The sequence below is a fragment of the Eumetopias jubatus genome, unplaced genomic scaffold (assembly GCF_037043125.1).
Source record: "Eumetopias jubatus isolate StellerSeaLion01/CBP00866 unplaced genomic scaffold, mEumJub1_p1.0 scaffold_6, whole genome shotgun sequence".
NCBI lineage: Eukaryota > Metazoa > Chordata > Mammalia > Carnivora > Otariidae > Eumetopias > Eumetopias jubatus.
Window position 1 is genome coordinate 24,878,752 of NW_028274812.1, and position 19,605 is coordinate 24,898,356.

Genomic DNA, 19,605 nt, shown 5'->3' on the forward strand with positions numbered 1-19,605 from the left:
ATTCTTGTATTTACTGACATAAAGCTCTTCATTGTTTCTTCATCTGGTGTTCAAATGTGTTTTCATATCTATGTCCCATTTTATTTTCCTAATTCGTGTATCTGGGCTGACTTTATTTCTTTCTCGATCAATTGTACCAACTTTGGCCAATTCCTGATATTTTTAGAGTCTGCTTTTGTTTTTTTATTCCACTCTACTTTTGTTTCGCTTTTTTTTTTGGTTTTTCCCATTTATTTTATATTATTATTTTTTTAAATTTTATTTTATTATGTTATGTTAGTCACCATACAATACATCATTAGTTTTTGATGTGGTGATCCACGATTCATTGTTTTCGTATAACACCCAGTGCTCCATGCAGTACATGCCCTCGTTAATACCCATCACTGGGCTAACCCATCCCCCCACCCCCCTCCCCTCTAAAACCCTCAGTTTGTTTCTCAGAGTCCATAGTCTCTCATGGTTCATCTCTCCCTCCAGTTTCCCCTCTTTCATTTTTCCCTTCCTTCTTCCAATGTCCTCCATACTATTCCTTATGTTCCAATAAGTGAAACCATATGATAATTGACTTTCTCTGCTTGACTTATTTCACTTAGCATAATCTCCTCCAGTCCCATCCATGTTGATGTAAAAGTTGGGTATTCATCCTTTCTGATGGCTGAGTAATATTCCATTGTATATATGGACCGCATCTTTATCCATTCATCTGTTGAAGGGCATCTCAGCTCTTTCTTTTTATTTAATTTTTAAAAATTTATTGAGATTTCTTTATTTTGCTTCCCTTGGTCTATTCTCTTTTTTTTCTAAGGTGTTGACATGAGTAGCCAAAAGGCCAGATTATCAATATTTCATTCTTTCTCCTTTGTTAATATAAGCATTTAAGTCTACAAATAGTATTCTTACTTCATTCCACAGAATTCTCATTGTTGTTCAACCCTACTTATGGTATAATTTCCATTTCGTTTATACTCTTTCTTATTAAGACAACGTTAGTCTGTTTTTTATGAACCTATCAAATTTTGGGGGACCTTATTATTTTCTCTAAATTAATTGTATTATAGCAAGTGAATATGGTGCTTTTGTTAATGCTTCTTCGGTGTTGAGACTACCTCTGCAGATTAACACATAATAATTTTCTGTGACAATCCTGTGTGGGTTTGAAGAAAAATAATAAGATCTTCTCTCTATATTTGATGCGAGTGCTCTGTGTTCCCTTGATAAAGTTTGTTGAGTCTTTCACATCTTATGTTCTTAAGAATTTTTGCCTAGCCTGCTTCAGTAATTTCAAAGAAATTTGTTTAAACCTACTATTATAATTGAGGAGTTATCATCTTTTCCTAATAATTTTGAAAAGTTTCACTTTGTTCATGGCAACTGTATCATTGTCTGTATTCATTATTAATTTATTTTCCTGATGATTAGACTTATTGTCAACCACCTTCTTTATAAATAGTACATTTTAATTTAAAAGGCATTTCATCTCATTTTTTAAAGCTAGACCTGTCTTTGTTTTATCTTTTTAATTTCTTTAAATGTGGTATATGTTACATATACATGTTATTTATTTATTAAATCTGTAAATATTTAAATTTATACATTTGGATATATAAATATTTACATATTCAAGACATACATACACACACACTTATGTTTTTTCTTTCTTTCAAATATTTTGTGTCATTTCCAAACCTTTCTCTTGTTACAAATATAGACAACTGAATAGAATATAAAGTAGCTGTGAAGTGATGTACCACAGAAGGAAAATTTATGTATCCACATCCTAGTTTAAAAAATAGAACATTGCTAGCACCACAGAAACTGCCGAAACCCATTTCAAATAGGATCACATTTGTACCATCCAATGAAACCACTGTCCTGACTTCTAATATATAGTTTGTATTTGTACTTTAGTGAAATCCTGTAACATGTATAATTCCATATTGGCTTCTTTCAACATTGTATCTGTGAGCTTTTCCATATTGTGTTTTAGAGTTATTTGTTTATTTTCATAGATATATATTCTTTGTATAACTATATCACAGGTTATTGACTGTAACAGTTTTGGACATGAGTTGTCAGCTATTATAATTAAATCAGATATAAACATTTTTGAAGTTTGCACATGCAAATGTATCTGTTGGAAATATAATGGCACTACTAGATCATAGGTTGTTGAATGTTTTCAACTTGCTTAAATAATGCCACATTATTTTCCAAAGTGGTGGTGTACCACTAATATATCACTCTCCAGTTACTCAGCATCCTTGTCAACACTTGATACTGTCAGTCTTTTAAAATTTGCATTTCTCTGATTTTTAATAAAGTAGAGCTTTTAACGTGTTTATTGACCATTGAATCCCCTCACTGGTCATGTTCCTTCCCAAATCTTTTGACATTTTTCCATTGTTAAAAAAAATTTTTTTTTGGTAGGAATTTACTATGGAAGCTAGATACAAATATTTTTTTTCCATTATGTGACTTGCCTTTTCACTTCCTACTCTTAATTTTATGTATTCTTAATTTTATGCATTTTAATGTCATCAGTATATAAGTCTTTTTCTTTAAAGTTGATGCTTTTTGCATCCTATTTATGTGACAGACCATATGTCCTGGTTTGCTTGAAGCATTCTTGATTAAAAAGGAAAAAAATGGGAATCTGGGTGGCTCATTCAGTTGAGTGGTTGAGCGTCTGCCTTTAGCTTAGGTTGTAATCTCAGGGTCCTGGGATCCAGCCCCACATGGGGCTCCCTGCTCAGCGCAGAGCCTGCTTCTCCCTCTCCCTCTGCCTGCCACTCCCCCTGCTTGTGCTCTCTCTTTCTCTCTCAAACAAATGAGTAAAATCTTAAAAAAAAAAAAAAAAAGAATAAATATTTGTGTGGTAAAGAGAGTTTCTTTGTTTTTATTTCTGTATGGTTAATTAATTGACACAATACCATTTGTTGAAAAATACTCTGGTTTCCTCATCTCTTTAAATTGGCATTTATCAATAAACTAATCAGATATGCCTGAGTCTATTCCTAATCTATCTTGTTCCATTGTTCTCTTCAGATATTCTTGAGTCAATGCCATGCTATTTTATTTAATATGTATTTATAATTAACTTTTACATCCAGGAAAGCAAGATCTTCCATCATGGTTCTCTTCAAGAATGAACAGACTGTTTTTCTTTTTTTTTTTTTAAGATATTTATTTATTTATTTATTTATTTATTTATTTATTTATTTGACAGAGAAAGACAGAGCGAGAGAGGGAACACAAGTAGGGGGAGTGGGAGAGGGAGAAGCAGGCTTCACGCAGAGCAGGGAGTCCACCGTGGGGCTCTATCCCAGGACCCTGGGATAATGACCCGAGCCAAAGGCAGACACTTAACCGACTGAGCCACCCAGGTGCCCCGGACTATTCTTGATAATATTTTATAAGTCACCATGAGAAGTTCCAAAAAACATGAAGAAGAGTGAATTTTTTTTGAGATTGCATTTAATTTATATTTAACTTTGGACAGATTTGACATTTTTACAATTTTCAATCTTTCAATTCATGAATACCCAGTTTCTATTATATTTTTAAAATATTGATGATCTGCAAGATCTGTAGTAATGTCCTCTTTTTATTCCTGATATTTCAATTTTTTTGTGCCTTCTCTCATTTCTTGGTAACTCTCATCAGATCAAATTTCAAAGAACTATTTTTAACTCTGTTGGTTCTATCTATTGTATATGTATTCTCTTTTTTATTAATTTCTACTCTTATTTTTCCCTTATATTTTTGGGGATTTAATTTTTTTATTTTTTCTAACTTCTTGAGATTCACAGATCATTGAGTTTTAGCTTTTCTTTTTTTTTCTGAAATATCAATTAAAGCCATAAATTTTGCTCTAAGTAGAGCTTATCTGTATTTCATAAGTTTTGTTATGTGTAATCAATCATTATGATTGATCTAAACTATTATTCCAATTTTGATTTCATTTTGATCTATGACTTATTTAGAAGTATGTTTCTTAATTTCCAAATCATGACTTTTTAGTTATCTTTTTGTTTTTGATTTATTGCTTAATTTTATTTTAGCCATAAAGCATATCTGTAATTTTACTCCTTTGTAATTAATTGAGACCTGCTTTGCGGTGATGCATACATTCAATTTTTTAAAAAGTTCATGCACAATTTAACTATTGAGTGTCTTGTTTTGTGTGTGTGTGAACAGCGTTTCATATGTATCAAATAAGTCAGTTTTGCTAATCACATTAAAATTTTCTATATTCTAGTTAATTGTCCATTTACTCTGTTAGTCACAGAGAGACTTATATTAAAATCACTCACTCTAATTATAAATTTGCCTTTCAGTTTTATAAATATTTGTTTTACATTTACTTGAGGATATGTTGGTAGGTTCATACAATGTAGAATTCTTTATGTTCTTGGTGAAATTAACATTTCATCATAATGGTGTTTTTCTTACATGTCTGTGTATTTATGTGTGTGTGTGCATTTGTGTGTACAGTCTAAGAGCTGTTGTCTTTCAATTGGCACATTAACCATGTTAAAATTGATGTTTATTACTCATATGTGTGAGTTGAAACCTACCATCTTGCTGTTTATTATATGGCCTACCAGTTCTCTTTCTTTTTTTCTTCCTTTCTTTAGGATGATTGAGTGTGTATGTGTGTGTGTGTATTTAATTATGTCTCTCCCCGCCCGTTAGTTTATATATATTTTACTCTTTCATTATTGCTTAATGCTAGCCAAGAGATTACAACATACATTCTTTAGTGACTTACATCTAACATTCACATGCATTTTTGGCCTATTCCTAGGAAATATTAGCAATTTGGAAGAATTTAAATTGTCACTCTCTCACAAATTACATACCATTGCAGTCATATTCAATTTGGTATATATTTTAAAGATTTTATTTATTTGTTTTAAAGAGATAGCCTGTGCACACAAGCAGGGGGAGGAGCAGAGAGGGAAAGAATCTCAGACTGACTCCCTGCTGAGCACAGGGCCTGACTCAAGGGCTCCATCTCATTACCCGAAGATCATGACCTAAGTAAAACCAAGAGTCGGGCGCTGTACCGACTGAGCCACACAGACGCCCCTAACTTGGTATATATTTTTAAATGAAACAAGACATCATTATTGCTAATATAGTCAATATTTATTTAGATTTAATCTTCTTCATTTCTCTAAGTTTCCCACAGGAATTTTTTTCTTTATCCTTGAGTAATATTTTTTAAGTATGTTCTTTAGTGTAGATTGTTAGCAGTAAGTTCTCATAACTTTTCTCTAAAAGATCTTTACTGACTTGGTTTTCCTCATCAATTTGCTGACAATTTATGTAGAGTAAATTACAACCATTTAAAATATATCACTTTCTGAATTTTGACAGCCATAAAAACCATGAAAATGCCATCAAATTCAAGGTACAAAACTTTTATATCAATTCCAAAAGATTTTTCATGCCTCTTTTCCCTCCCTGTGTACTCAGGCCTAAGAAAATTACTAAGCTTTGTATCACTTTAGGTGGGTTTCCGTATTACATAAATTATAGTATGTACTTTTTTTAGTCTAGTTCTCAATCCTTTTTCTGCCCCTCATATAATGGATCTAATAAGCAAATGCCTACTTTAAAATAAAATTCATTTTTCCTTTAAGAGTAAAGTTATTTTAGAATTTATGTTAATCTGTAGCTATCTTTAAACATTTCTCCAATAGTTTCAATTATTTTCTTATATAATATGCTAATCTACTCTGAAGTCCTACAACTTATCTCACAATTATTTACAGATTAATAGTACCTACAAAGTTGATGTGACATCTATGAGTTCTCTTTTTTTTTTGTCTGTTTATTTATTTGACAGAGAGAGACACAGCGAGAGAGGGAACCCAAGCAGGGGGAGTGGGAGAGGGAGAAGCAGGCTTCCGGTGGAGCAGGAAGGCCGATGCAGGGCTCAATCCCAGGACCCTGGGATCATGACCTGAGCCGAAGGCAGATGCTTAATGACTAAGCCACCCAGGAGCCACCAGACATCTATAAGTTCTTTAAGGACTTCTAAAGATCTAAAAGGAAATCGGTGCTTCAGATATAGAACACATTTATATTATGTACACCTTAAGATTGATATCTAAGAAATTAATTTTCTGAAAAAATTATCCTTGTTATCTAAACAAAAATTCTAGAGTATCATAACTCTGTTGGAGTATTTCATAACTTTCCAAAAAGATTCAGTGTCTCTAAAATTGATCTAATTTAAAATTTTGTTTTATAATGAAAATCGAAAAAAAGCATATGAACTTATATGCCAATAATTATATATAAAAATCTTTACCTCAGAACCCCTGTAAGTGTTCTTTTATTTATTCAGCAAATATTTTCTTTTTTCTTTCCTTTTTTTAAAGTTTTATTTATTTATTTGACAGAGAGAGCCCAAGCAAGGGGAGTGGCAGGCAGAGGGAGAAGCAGGCTCCCAGGAGTCTGATGTGGGGTTCCATCCCAGGACCCTGAGATCATGACCTGAGCCAAAGGCAGATGCTTCACCAACTGAGCCACCCAAGCACCTCAGCAAATATTTTCAAATACCGTGTTTGTTCTAGAAACAGTTGTAGGTGTTATATATGGTTCAATAAACAAAGCAGCCCAAAATCCCTGTCTTCATGAAACTTATGTTCTAATGAGGGGAGAAAGACCATAAACATAATGAGAAGCAAATTTTATAATATTTATGGAGGAATAAGTGTTATGTAAAAATAGAAAAATTAAGGGAATCGAGGAGAACTGGGAGGCGAATTATAATTTAAATAAAATGGTTTGTCATCACTAAAAATGTAACATATTCTGAAGAAAGAGTTTATTTGCACTATAAACTTATAATAGCCAAGGAATCAGACTGGAAGAACATGTGTTAGAGTCATTCCTTTTGAATGGAAACTGAACCTGTGGCTGTTACATCAGTGGCCCAGACTTCCTTCGAAAGCCTCACATTAAGAAATAGGTAATTAAGGACAGCAGCAGGAGAAACAATATAAAGTGTTTATAGCCTGTTTCACTATTTCAAATAACCAATTACTTTATAGGAATGTTAAAGGAACAATCAAATGTAAAACAAATAATAAAGCAAACAAAAAACTGAAACAAAAGTAAAAAATCTTTGATATGGATCAAACAGGCCACAAAACCAAACATCAAAAATCCATGCACTCCGACTTGTGTGCAGACTTGTGAACCCATGAGGCTGACACACACACACACACACACACATACACACTTGGAGTTAGACTACAACTGATTGTACTGCTTTAACATGCCGTTAATAAAAACTCTCAATTTTGATTATAGGACTGAAGGCAAAGTGTGGAAATGGTTTGGTCGTTAACTTGCCTTCAGGGTAAACTTACACTGTCTTGTTCAGATTTTCTAATAATTGGTGGGGAATTATATGTGGATTAAATTTTAAAAACCCCAAATTTGTGTTATTTTGATAAAAATGGACCAGAAAGATCATATCTATTATAGTAAAGACTAGTATTTTATTTTTTTTAATTTTATGAATATTTGATTTTCAACTTTGACAGCATTCATTTCTTAACAAGTTCTAAGGCAAAATAATATATTGTCCTTTAAGAGAAAATTAGCCTCATTTTACATAATTTCAAACTCTGAACACTTTTGTGGCAAGTCTCCCATACACAACCACTCCAGCTAACACCTTCTTCATAAGAAATATTCATTGAGCTCTGTTTGAATACCATATATCAAGTGAACATGTAAGTGTCCTCATTATTCATGAATCAGACAGCCCCCCAAGTGTACCCAGCATTAAATTGCTTTTGAACCATCTATAATCTCTGGAAATGTCTCCTCCCAAAATGCATTTTGCAGAGAAACTCAATTTGAATTCTGCATTTACTGTAGCAACACACAAAAGTCTATAGATAGGTTTGAAGGTCATTTTGACATTGTTCCTTTAAGTAAAACTTTGCTATATTTATGGAACAAAACCCAGGAATGTTCTGCATGTCACGGCATAAGATAAGATGCCTGCTTGGTCCTCTTCTGAATAATAATGTAGTAAACTCGCCCTTTCTTTAAAAATAGATGTTTGTTCTTTCTAAAACAGAAACAACATACAGCTTTGAGAGAGACAAGCAGAAAGCCATGAAATGAGTCATCAGCTGTGTTCGGTTACAGTGGGTTTATCTGTGACTGTGTGTGAAAAACCACTCACAAGAAGTCAGCAAAAGTGCAGCCAATTGCTGAGAGCTAATCATACTGGGTTATTCTTGGAGGAGCCTGGTGTTTGTAGGGAGCACTGACAGTTACCAATTATTGCCTCTACTTGGCAAAATGAATGGGTCTGAACAGTTATCTTGAAGGTGTTCTCAGCAAGAACTATATTTAAACTGCTGACACCAGTAATTGTGTCTACTCACCCAATCCTGAGTTTGATCTTAAGTGTTTTACAGTATACAGTCAAATGTGCTTAACTTAGGCTTTCAGGTACAAAGAGAGGGTCTGATAAACAGCTTGCACTAAAATGCATGTTTTACAATGTTCCTTAACTAATTTCTGTTGAATATCATAATAATGAAAGAAATGTTTTTACTATGGTTGCTTCTGAAATACTTAGGTATAAATTTCTATCATCAAATCATTTCTAATCCTCATAGAAAGGCACCCTAGTGCATAATAATATCTATATTTGGTTTTAAACTGATAATTTATAGCTGCTGTGATATAATAAACTTGCCTTGGGAAATGTAATCAGTGGAAGGAATACATTTGTTTTATTTCTGTTGATTACCTTAAAGGTACACAACATAAATGGAAACATATTATTGGTGCCTTTACTGTTACAGAAAAAGAAAAAAAAAACCCTCCTTGTTTGTGTTTGTTGTGATTATTGCTATTAACAGTATTTCAAAGAAGCTTATTACTTTTTGTTGAAACTTTCTACTTCCAACTTTCCCAAGATACACATAAAATTTAAGGGGAAAGGACAAATAAATTACAGGCACAGCAGGACTGCAAAAAGAAATGCTATTTTTTACAGTGCAATATGAAAAAAAAGTGAATTAGGACACAAAGTCAGAAAAGTGGAGGGCAAACAGCCACCTTCAATCTTACCTGATGGAAAAACAGATCAAGCCCTGTGGGTTCCTCAGTAGTGCTGGCTGGCCCATCTCAGTCCATGCCTCACCCCTATCATCAGTGAGATCATGTGTAATTTTCTTCATTTTTATTCTCTCCTTCTTATTGGCTATGTTAAACTTACTATATTTTACAACAACTCTCACAGTCTGTATTACAATTTCACAGGAGAAAATCCACAGTTATGCATAGTTGTTTGTCTTGATGAAAGTATTTTCATTTTTCTGTTCATTTTGTTTTTAGCTGGCAAAACAAGTTAAATTCAGGAAAATGCATAGAGTTATAAAGAGGAAGTTTTAAAATATATTGTTACCATAAAAGGATGATCTCCCTTGCTTGAAGTACTTTAAGTACACCAAAAATGTAAATAATTACAATCTTTGATTTCATTAACTATGATAAATGATACTAAACTGTAGAGAACACAGTAGTTTAACATTATGTGGTTGGATATCTCATTCCTCAATTCTTTTGTCTATGGTTTTGTAATTAACTAAATAGAAGAAATGAAAATTACATTAACATGTTTGGGAGATTTTTTTTTTTTTGCCATTGATTTAGGAATAAATTAGTTTCACACTTTAAAATGGCTCCCTTGAAGAATGAATGCAGCAGACTTCTGCTGCCAGGAAGTTGTTCCTAGGGACTGTCTTTATTCACTATGAAGATAACATAAGATGTGTTACACTTGGGTTCATTAAATAGGAGCTATTTTAAAGGAACTCTTAATTGCCTGCTGGGACTGTGTTACATTCCAAATCTTGCTAATGCTTCTTTCACGAGATAGAGTATCCCTGCCCCATACTGCTAATGAATGATCATATTTACAAAAATCTCTGAAGACATTAAGAATTTTGGTTTATTTAGGGTGAATTCACACAATAAAATCTGTTTGTCTATTCTGAACAGGAATAAGAATATGGTCTGATTAATACAGAAAGTAATGTATAAATTTCCATTCAGTCAAATTATGTGTCAATTTAGCCACTCAATCATTTGAGGAAATAACATTTTGCATAAGAGTGAATCATATGCTTCCTACTTTCTCAGTATTAGCATTCAGTTGAGCAATTTTTTCCCAGATGTATTTTATGACCAACTCCCCTTTGTCCAAGAAGTCAGAGAAAAAAATCATTCCATATTTTGTATTTCTTAAAATAACACCCATCTGCAACTGCATTTGCAGCTGCATCTCTCACACATTTCTGCTAGGGATGTAAAATGATACAGCCCTCTGGATGAAAAATCAGCCCCTTTGGTGATTTTGTAAAAAGTTAAACATACGCTTACAACCCAACAGTCATACTCCTAAGTATTTATCTGAGAAAAATAAAATCTTACGGATATGAAAATCTTTATATGATGTTCATAGCTGCTCTATTTGCAATATCCCAAAATGAAAAACACCCAAACATCCTTCAGTGGGTAGATGTAGATGGATTTAAAAACCATCCATAAGATGGAAATTGAGTCAGCAATAAAAGAAAAATTATTTATACACAAATAACTTTGGTCAACTCAAGGGCATTATGCTTAGTGAAAAGAGCCAATCTCAAAAAAATTACATGCTGTACATATGATTCTATTTATGTCACATTCCTTAAGTGACAAGTGTATAGTAATGGAGAGAGGATCAGACAGAAATTGTCAAGGGTTAGGATCAGGTAAGGATGTGGCTTAAAACAGTTAGTGTAAGGAAGTTTCTTGGTAGTGATGGAATAGTCTATATCCTGATTGTGGTGGTGTTTACATGAATCTACACATATAATAAGATTTCATAGTACTACATATCACAACACATATCACAACACACATCACATACACCACAAACACACACACACACATAGCACAAACACAGGCACACATATGTTGCACACACCACACAGACACCACAGCACAAACACATACACACACACACACACACGCACACACACACACACACACGAGTACCTGTAACAACTGACGAATTCTGGAAAGATCTATAATTAATAGTTGTGTAACAGTGTCAGTTTCCTGATTAAAATGTATTATGGTTAAGTAAAATGTTATCAGTGCAAAAAAAATTAGTATAGGGTCTTCGGAACCCTCTGTACTTTTTTTGCCCCTTCTTATGATTCTTAAAATTTTTCAAAGTACATGACCTGTTTAATCTCTATGTTGACAAGATGATGTGGAAATTTGCAATTGCCCAGTAAGTCTTAGGCATTAGGCAATTTATACCTCTAAAAGAAAGATAGTCTTATCTACGTTTTATAATTGAAGACCCTAAAACTCATGAATTATATTTTCCCAAAGTCACACACATAAGTTGGGTCTACCATGCAAGCATGGGAAATTTTTTCCTCCAAATTCTTACTGTTTTGGTCTTTTTATTCTATTCTGTTGTCTCTTTTTCTTACTAAAACTTTCCAAGTATCTTGAAATTTGGTTTTCCACTTCATACCCATTCAGGTTTTCTAATGCCTTCCCTTCACTGTCCTCCAAGAGACCTCAAATGTAATATTTTAGAGTTCTTTCTCAAATTTGGGAGAGGGCTCAACTACTCTGGACCTACTTCCTTGTCAGTGTTTTCCTGAAGATTAGAAAAATCAGAGTCTAGTGTGAGTTCACAGGAATGTATTCTGGAACTAGATCTGAAAATGTGCCGTGATCTCCTGAGAACAATTCAAGACATTTCCCCAGTGTAATCAGGGATGTTCTCTAAAGCACATTGGATTGGATAAGCATGATCTCATCAAAGTTAATGTCCATGTATAATTCTTTAACATAAAAACATGAAACTTCCCACTGCTCAGAATTCTTAGAAGTTAATAATTCTGTCTACATTATTTTGAGAAACACAGAGATGAAGTAATCTAAGATCTATAAGCTGAAAAAATTGTCCTTTTTGAAACATTGATTCAATTTGCAAACCTTGAAGATAGATTGTAGAGTGTGTATTTTACTCTAAAAGTAATTATATACATTTTCTTCATATGTATTTAATATACATATTAAAACAAATTGAAATGTTATGAAATCAAGAGCAGGTAAAAAAAATATATATATATACTGCAAACCCAGGAGAGTATTATATTGATTAAGAACACCATTTTTTTGTTTGCTTTTTTTTTCTTCAAATTTTTATTTAAATTCCAGTTAGTTAACATATAGTATAATACTCATTTCAGGAGTAGAATTTATAGTAATTCATCACTTCCACACAACGCCCAGGACTCATCACACCAAGTGCCCTGCTTAATACCCATCACCCGTTCAGCCCATCTGCCTGCCCACCTCCCTCCAGTAGCCCTTGGTTTGTTCTCTATAGTTAAGAGACTCTTATGGTTCGCTTCCTTCACTTTTTTCTCCCTCTCCCCATATGTTCATCTGTTTGTTTATTAAATTTCACATATGAATGAAATCGTATGGTATTTGTCTTTCTCCGACTGACTTATTTCACTTAGCATTATAAAGTCTAGTTCCATCCACATTGAAGAACACCATTTTTGATCCAGACTAACATGAGTTTAAATCCTAACTGTCCCACTTACTAGTACTGTTTTCTTTGATAAATTACTTAACCTCTTTTATTTCTTAATTCCGTTAAATCCCTAAAATACTAAGAGAACACACATTTAACATGTACTGGATGTTAATCATATTATGATGAACAAGATCATTATCAAAGCAATTATCACAAACTGGTGAGAAAATTGATCCTCAAAAAAAAAAAAAGTCAAGTCATGGTTACAAATTATGATCATCTATATAAGTAACCCAAACATAAGGCACTTAAAAACATTAACCAATTATGGCATAAATGAGGCAGACAGGCCATTTTTATCCCATAAAAGAAATTGGAGAATATAAAAATTATGTTACTGTGAATATTTAGTATAATATTTAGTATAGCATATTCAAACTAAATGTTAACATTGAGAGGAAAAGATGATTTATTCCAAAAATATGTTGTAATTTAAAACGAATTTTTCTGAAAATTGTGGGCAATTTACATGTAGAAACCTTGGTTTCTACATAGAAATTTCTATTCATCTCTTGATAATATTCCTAAAAAGAAATGTTACCAAATAGCTAGTTCCAAGTTAAAAACAAAAAACATATAGATGTATAAGATCAGATTCTATTCAACACAAATTGTACTTCATGATGCAACATTAAAAAAAGTATTCTTTAAGAAGAATTTACTTATTGATGGATGAAAGAGTTTTAGACATGCTCACTATTTATTTAGTTTTTAATCAAATATTTATCCAAATTTATTAGTAAAGATCATTAAATGTTTTTCACTAATTTTAATTTATCATTGATGGATTATGAGAAATGTTTGATTCGGGTAAGAAGATAATTCTCTCACTTGAATTTTTTACTAGTGAGCTAATCAACCATTCATCTACAATATTATCCTTCTGGGGTCTCCAGGCATGGACATATACTTTCAGAGTCCTGTTTGACTCTCCCAGGCCAGAGAATTAATTAACAAAAGACAAGGAAATACAATAGCCTTAGCAAATTAAGCAAACAGCAGCCCTATTTGGCCTAAATGTTGAACATGGAGCCATTGCAACAGAAGGCCTGGTGAAATGAAGCCACCTCCTATCAATCATTTCATTGACAGAAAAGAGGAAAAACATTTAAGAGGATAGGTAACATAATGGATTAATTACCAAAAATGAAGTGGCAGAAAGTTGGCATGATATACAAAAACTACCATTATTAAACTTTAGGTGAAGAAAGGAAACCAAAGACATCATCAGAGTCTTTGTTCTCAATGGATCATGGATGAACGTTCTCTTCCTGAGTTCTTGTTCTTTGCCTAGCACCTTCTAAACACGTATTTTTCTGGATGCAGGTTTTGTATTTCATCTTTCATTTCATTATATTTTATTTGACAAAAGTAGTGTTTTCTTTAATATTTGCTGTGCGTTTTTTTGGTTTTTTTGTTTTGATCATATATACTTATATTGATATTGTTTGAGCACTCAAATAAAAGAACACTATTTTTTCCTCTGTGTTGCTAAAAACCTGAGTTTCACCGTCAAAATGACCTAGTCTAGAATCTTGTCTCTGTGTAATAATAGCTGGTTACTGAGGACAAGATAGATAAAGTCCTCCCAGAGTTAGTTGTCTCATCTGTAAAAAGAAGACAATAATACAGACTGTAATAATCAGCTCAGGCTGCCTTAACAAAATACCACAGATTGGGTGACCTGAACAAACAAATTTTATTTCTCACAGTTCTAGAGGCTGGGAAGCCCAAGATCAAGGTGTCAGCAAGTTTGGTTTCTCCTGTGGCTTCTCTTCTTGGCTTGCATATGGCTACTTTCTGGCTGTCCTCATGTGGCTGTATATGTGTGTGTGTGTGTGAGTGTGTGTGTGTGTACACAAGCTTGTGTGCACACACGTTCCTAATGTCTCTTCCTCATAAGAACACCAATCCTGTTGGAATATGGCACCATCCATATGACTTCATGTAACCTTAATTACCTCCTTAAAGACTCTCTATATAAATAAAGTCACATTGGGGGTTGGGGCTATGACATATGGATTTGGGGAGATACAATTCAGTCCATAACACAAACCTTAAGAGATGTTTTTCATAAGTATATAACTTTTAGCAATATACCTTGTATGTATAAGTGCTCAATAAACGGCAATTTATAGCATTTACATTTTACCTAGGTGAAGTAGAATGCGATGGTAAGTGAGTCATGAATAGAAAGATCACTAGGTTTATTAGTTAGCTTTTGGTGAATAAGAAAGAAATCCAAAACCTAGTGGCCTGAAACAAGTATTTATTTAGCACAGGATTTTGTGGGTCAGCTATCTAAGCTAGACTAAGCAGGATGGTTCATCAAATCTCTCCCAGGCTTAGTTGATCTCAGCTAAACTTATTCAAAGAATTTGCAGTGAGCCAGTGGGCTTTCCAGGGCTGGGAGGATTATGATGACCTTGTCTGAGATGGCTGGGATGAGTAAGGTCTCTTTCTATGTGGTCTCTGTGTAGTCTTCCAGCAGATGAGCCCAGGCTTATCCACATGGCTATCAAAGGGATCCAAGAGGGGCACCTGGGTGCCTCAGATGGTTAAGCATCTGCTTTTGGCTCAGGTCATGATCCCAGGGTCCTGGGATCGAGCCCCGCATCGGGCTCCCTGCTCAGCCGGGAGCCTTCTTCTCCCCCTCCCTCTGCTTCTCCCTCTGCTCATGCTCTCTCTCTATATATATCTCTGTGTCTTGAATGAATAAATAAAAAAATCTTTAAAAAAAAAAAGGATCCAAGAATAGCAAGCAAATAAGCTCAATGTGCAAGTGCTTTTCAAGTCTCCCCTGGTCATATTTGAATGTTTTATTGGTCAAAATTAGTTTCATGAAAAACCCAGCATTAAGGGGTGCAGAAATAGATTCCATGTGATGGGAAGATATGCAATGCCCCAATGTAAATCTGTGAAAACAGGAAGGGAAAAATCCAGTCCTAAATTCCCTGACCAATAGACACTGAACTATTAATCCCATGATCATCAGTCAGAACGCCTGATCAAACTGTGTTGTACTATCATAGATCTTACATCAGTGCCGTGATGTTCTTCAGTTATTTGGGGATAGGCAATGTGCCATTGCTTAGGAGTGTTTCCTGGGAGTGTTTCAAAGAAAGACACTGTCTTTTTCCAAACTCTGACTTCCTGGTTCCCATTGCCAGAATAATAGGTACAGGATGTAGACAGGATAATATAAAATGGTTTTGAAATCTGCGTTGCAATAATGTTAAATGGTTAAGAACCTACCCCTGGGAAACCAACATCTATATACAAATCTCTACTAATTTGAGAATCAAATTTTTTCAGTCTTATATGTGTGGATGAGATCACCACATTTTTCTTTTCAGTCTCTATTTCTTTCATAGTCAGTAAGTGTCACATGTTGCCTCAGAGGAGATTCAAATTCTGGAATCAAAGAAGGGATTACATCTTGATTTTTTAGTTTAAAAATATTTCCTGTGATGTACTCAGGATATAGAAAAATGTGAGGAGGCAGAGCAAATTCTGTCTTCCCCTTAGATTAGAAATAGAGCTCCAAATTCTGGAATGTTTCAGTAGAATCTTCATTTGTGCTTGGAATCTAAAAGCAGGACATCCATGTCAGAATACCGTCAGGTCAAGTCTGGGTCAAAGGGAAGGCAGCAGAGTACCCACTATGCCCTGAGTGTGGGTAGCAAAATACATTTTCATGTTCAGTGGATAGGCAAATGAGAGAATACCTCTTCTGAGTTTCAGTGTGCTTCTGATGAGCATTACAGTCAAATGGGGCATAGTTATAGTTGAGGAAGTTTAAAGAAATGGGAAGAGATGTGGTTGTTATTGAAAAGCAATAAAACATCTATCCGCAGTCACTGAACTACAAAGGCCCAGAGTGGAAAGTGTATGTGGATACGGCTTGAGCAGGTGAAGGCTAAGTGGCAGAAACTCCCATCAGAGTTGTGAAATTAAGAGCTTAAATGTCCTAGTCTTAAATGAGAAGTTATACTGTGTATACCACAGACATTAAAAAAAATTCTAATTATTGAAGTGAAATTCACATGCTATAAAATTCACCATTTTAACATGAGCAATTCAGTGGCATTTAGAACATCCACAATGTGAAATCACCATTTATATCTAGTTTCAAAACATGTTCATCCTTGCAAAGTAAAACCTCATACCCTTGATTCAGTTTCTCCTCATTCCCTCTCCCCTCTCCCCACCCCACCCCTGCCATTAGTCTATTCTGGACATTCCATATGAATGGACTCATAAAATATGTGTGTGACCTTTTGGTTTGGCTTTATTACTTAGTTGTTTTGGAGATTCATCTATGTTGTACCATGTATCAGTACCTCATTCCCTTTCATGACTGAACAGTATCTCATTGTATTTGTATGTATCACAATGTGTTTTTCTGTTCATCCACTGATGAACATTTGAGCTCTTCTATGTTTTGTCTATTATAAATAGTGCTGCTATAAACATGTATTTGAGTGCCAGTTTTCAGTTCTTTTGTGTATATACCCAGAGTTGAAATTTCAGTATCATCTGGTGACTCTACTTTTTTTTTTTTTAAGATTTTACTTATTTATTTGACAGAGAGAGACATAGCAAGAGAGGAAACACAAGCAGGGGGAGTGGGAGAGAGAGAAGCAGACTCCCTGCAGAGCAGGGAGCCCTACGTGGGGCTCGATCCCAGATGACCTGAGCTAAAGGCAGATGCCTAACAACTGAGCCACCCAGGTGCCCCATAACTCTACCTTTTCTTAAAGAGCCACCAAATTCTTTTCCATGGTGGCGACATTGTGTTTTTTGTTTTTTGTGTTTTTTTGGCAGCTGAAAGACTGTAAGAAAGTTACTGAAATATTTGCATGAACCAAATATAAAAGAGTATGAAAAACTAATAATAAATGATGTTGATGATAATTATCTCAAACATGACTCACAAAATATAAAGTTGCTCAATTTAAACATCTCCAAGTTATATCTATTGATCTAATATATTATCTATCATCTATTCATCTATTTACCTACACACACTATTTTTAAAGCTATAGTAATGAGAAATTTGCTTCAATGTATAAAGTAAATCCTACATTACTAACAACCTGTATAACATAATAATACTGAGAAAATTCCTAGAATTTGACTAAAAGGCATATTAAGTGGTGACACTTTTTTGTTAAAGCTTTGAAGGCAAAATAATAGAAAATTCTCTTTTAAACTCAAAAAGGAACTGATTCTTGAATAGCTCAGATTCCATAGAAACACTCCACATGTTTTTTCTAAGAATTCTAAGAAATTTGGATTTGTGCTGCATCTGTGTAAATGTCATTGTTTAGTTCAGACAGCAGGTTTTCCTAAAACCATTGTACCGACTTCACTTTTTCTTTAAAGTTTTTGGTTAATTACTAATATAAATGCAACTTTTAAAAGTAACATTGATAAGCACATATTTTCTGCAGTATATACAACTTATAATGACATTTCATTCTTTCTTATAATCTGATATCTGCTCATCTTTTTCTTTAAGTGGCATTACAAAATGTTTTCCAAATATAAGACTGTTTACTGAGCTAATAAAGTAATTAGCATGATTAAAATGATGGTCAACTCAAGCAAACAAATTCTGTCAACACAATCTGTGTATTAACACAGGGGATATTTATAATTTAACACAAATGTGTCCAAGTGAAATAATTTATGTAGATAGATCTCTGGCCAACCATGGAGAGCTAAACAATTTTTTGGAACATGCTTAGAAACCAATTAAAAGATAAATTTGACAAAGATTAAAGAAAATTAATCATAGATAAGCATCAGATTCATGTACATTAATTTCTTTTACAAAAGTGTGCGACTTGACCTGATTCTGAAAACATAAACGACAAAGGAAACAGATGTGGTGGGCAGAATAATGACCCACTCTAGTTGTCCATATCCTAATCCCAAACACGGAGCCTGTGATTATGTTACTGTACATGACAAAGGGGACTTTGCAGATGTGATTAGGTTAAGGGTCTTGATTAACCTGGAATATCTGAATGGACCCAGTCTAATTACCAGGGATCCTCTCAGTTAGGAAAGGGTGGTGGACCTACCATGCTGACTTTGAAGATACAAAGGGCCATAAGCCAACGGATGTGGCTGACCTCTAGAAACTAGAAAACTCAGAGTCTCTCCTGGTAGCTCCAAAAAGAAATAGAGCGACCATAACACCTTTATTTTCGCCTAGTGCAACCCATGCCAGACTTCTGGCCTACAAAATAGGAAGATAATAAATTTGTGTTGTTTAAGCCACTGCTTGTAATAATTTGTTAGGGTAGCAATAGAAAACTAATAACACAGAAATGGGTGACAGTGACTCATGAATGCGAATTCTAAGCTATGTCTTCTTTGAAGCATTATGTTCATTACTCAACTGCCTTAATTTAATTATGACACCACTGTAAAAATAATGGCATTCATCCAAGATGAGCCACTTTTAAAAAAATTAGCAAAATAGACAAACCAGAGAAACCTCTGTTGTAAAGAAAAATGATTATAAATACAATAAATTATATAAAATTGTATCCATAATTTCCTGAACTAAAGTTGAAAACATCCATGAAATAATTTTCTAAATAAATATGTAATTTCACATACAACACAAAGAAGTCTATGAATCAATAATTAAGAATAACTTATAAAATGTTCCATAATTATCACAGGTAGATCATTTAACTTCTCACAGAATGAATGAATTGATAGTTTATAAATTGTTCCAGGTCATAAGAGATAAGAAGCTTTATAAAACATAATATGAAAAAATAGATATGTAAGCCAGAATAATTAGCACAGAAATAATTTCCAAGCATAGTTTAACAATTTTTAGTAATCTTCAAAAAGGAGGGTAAAGACATTCTGTATAAGGGAACCACTAAGATAATTCGCTATATTAGTAA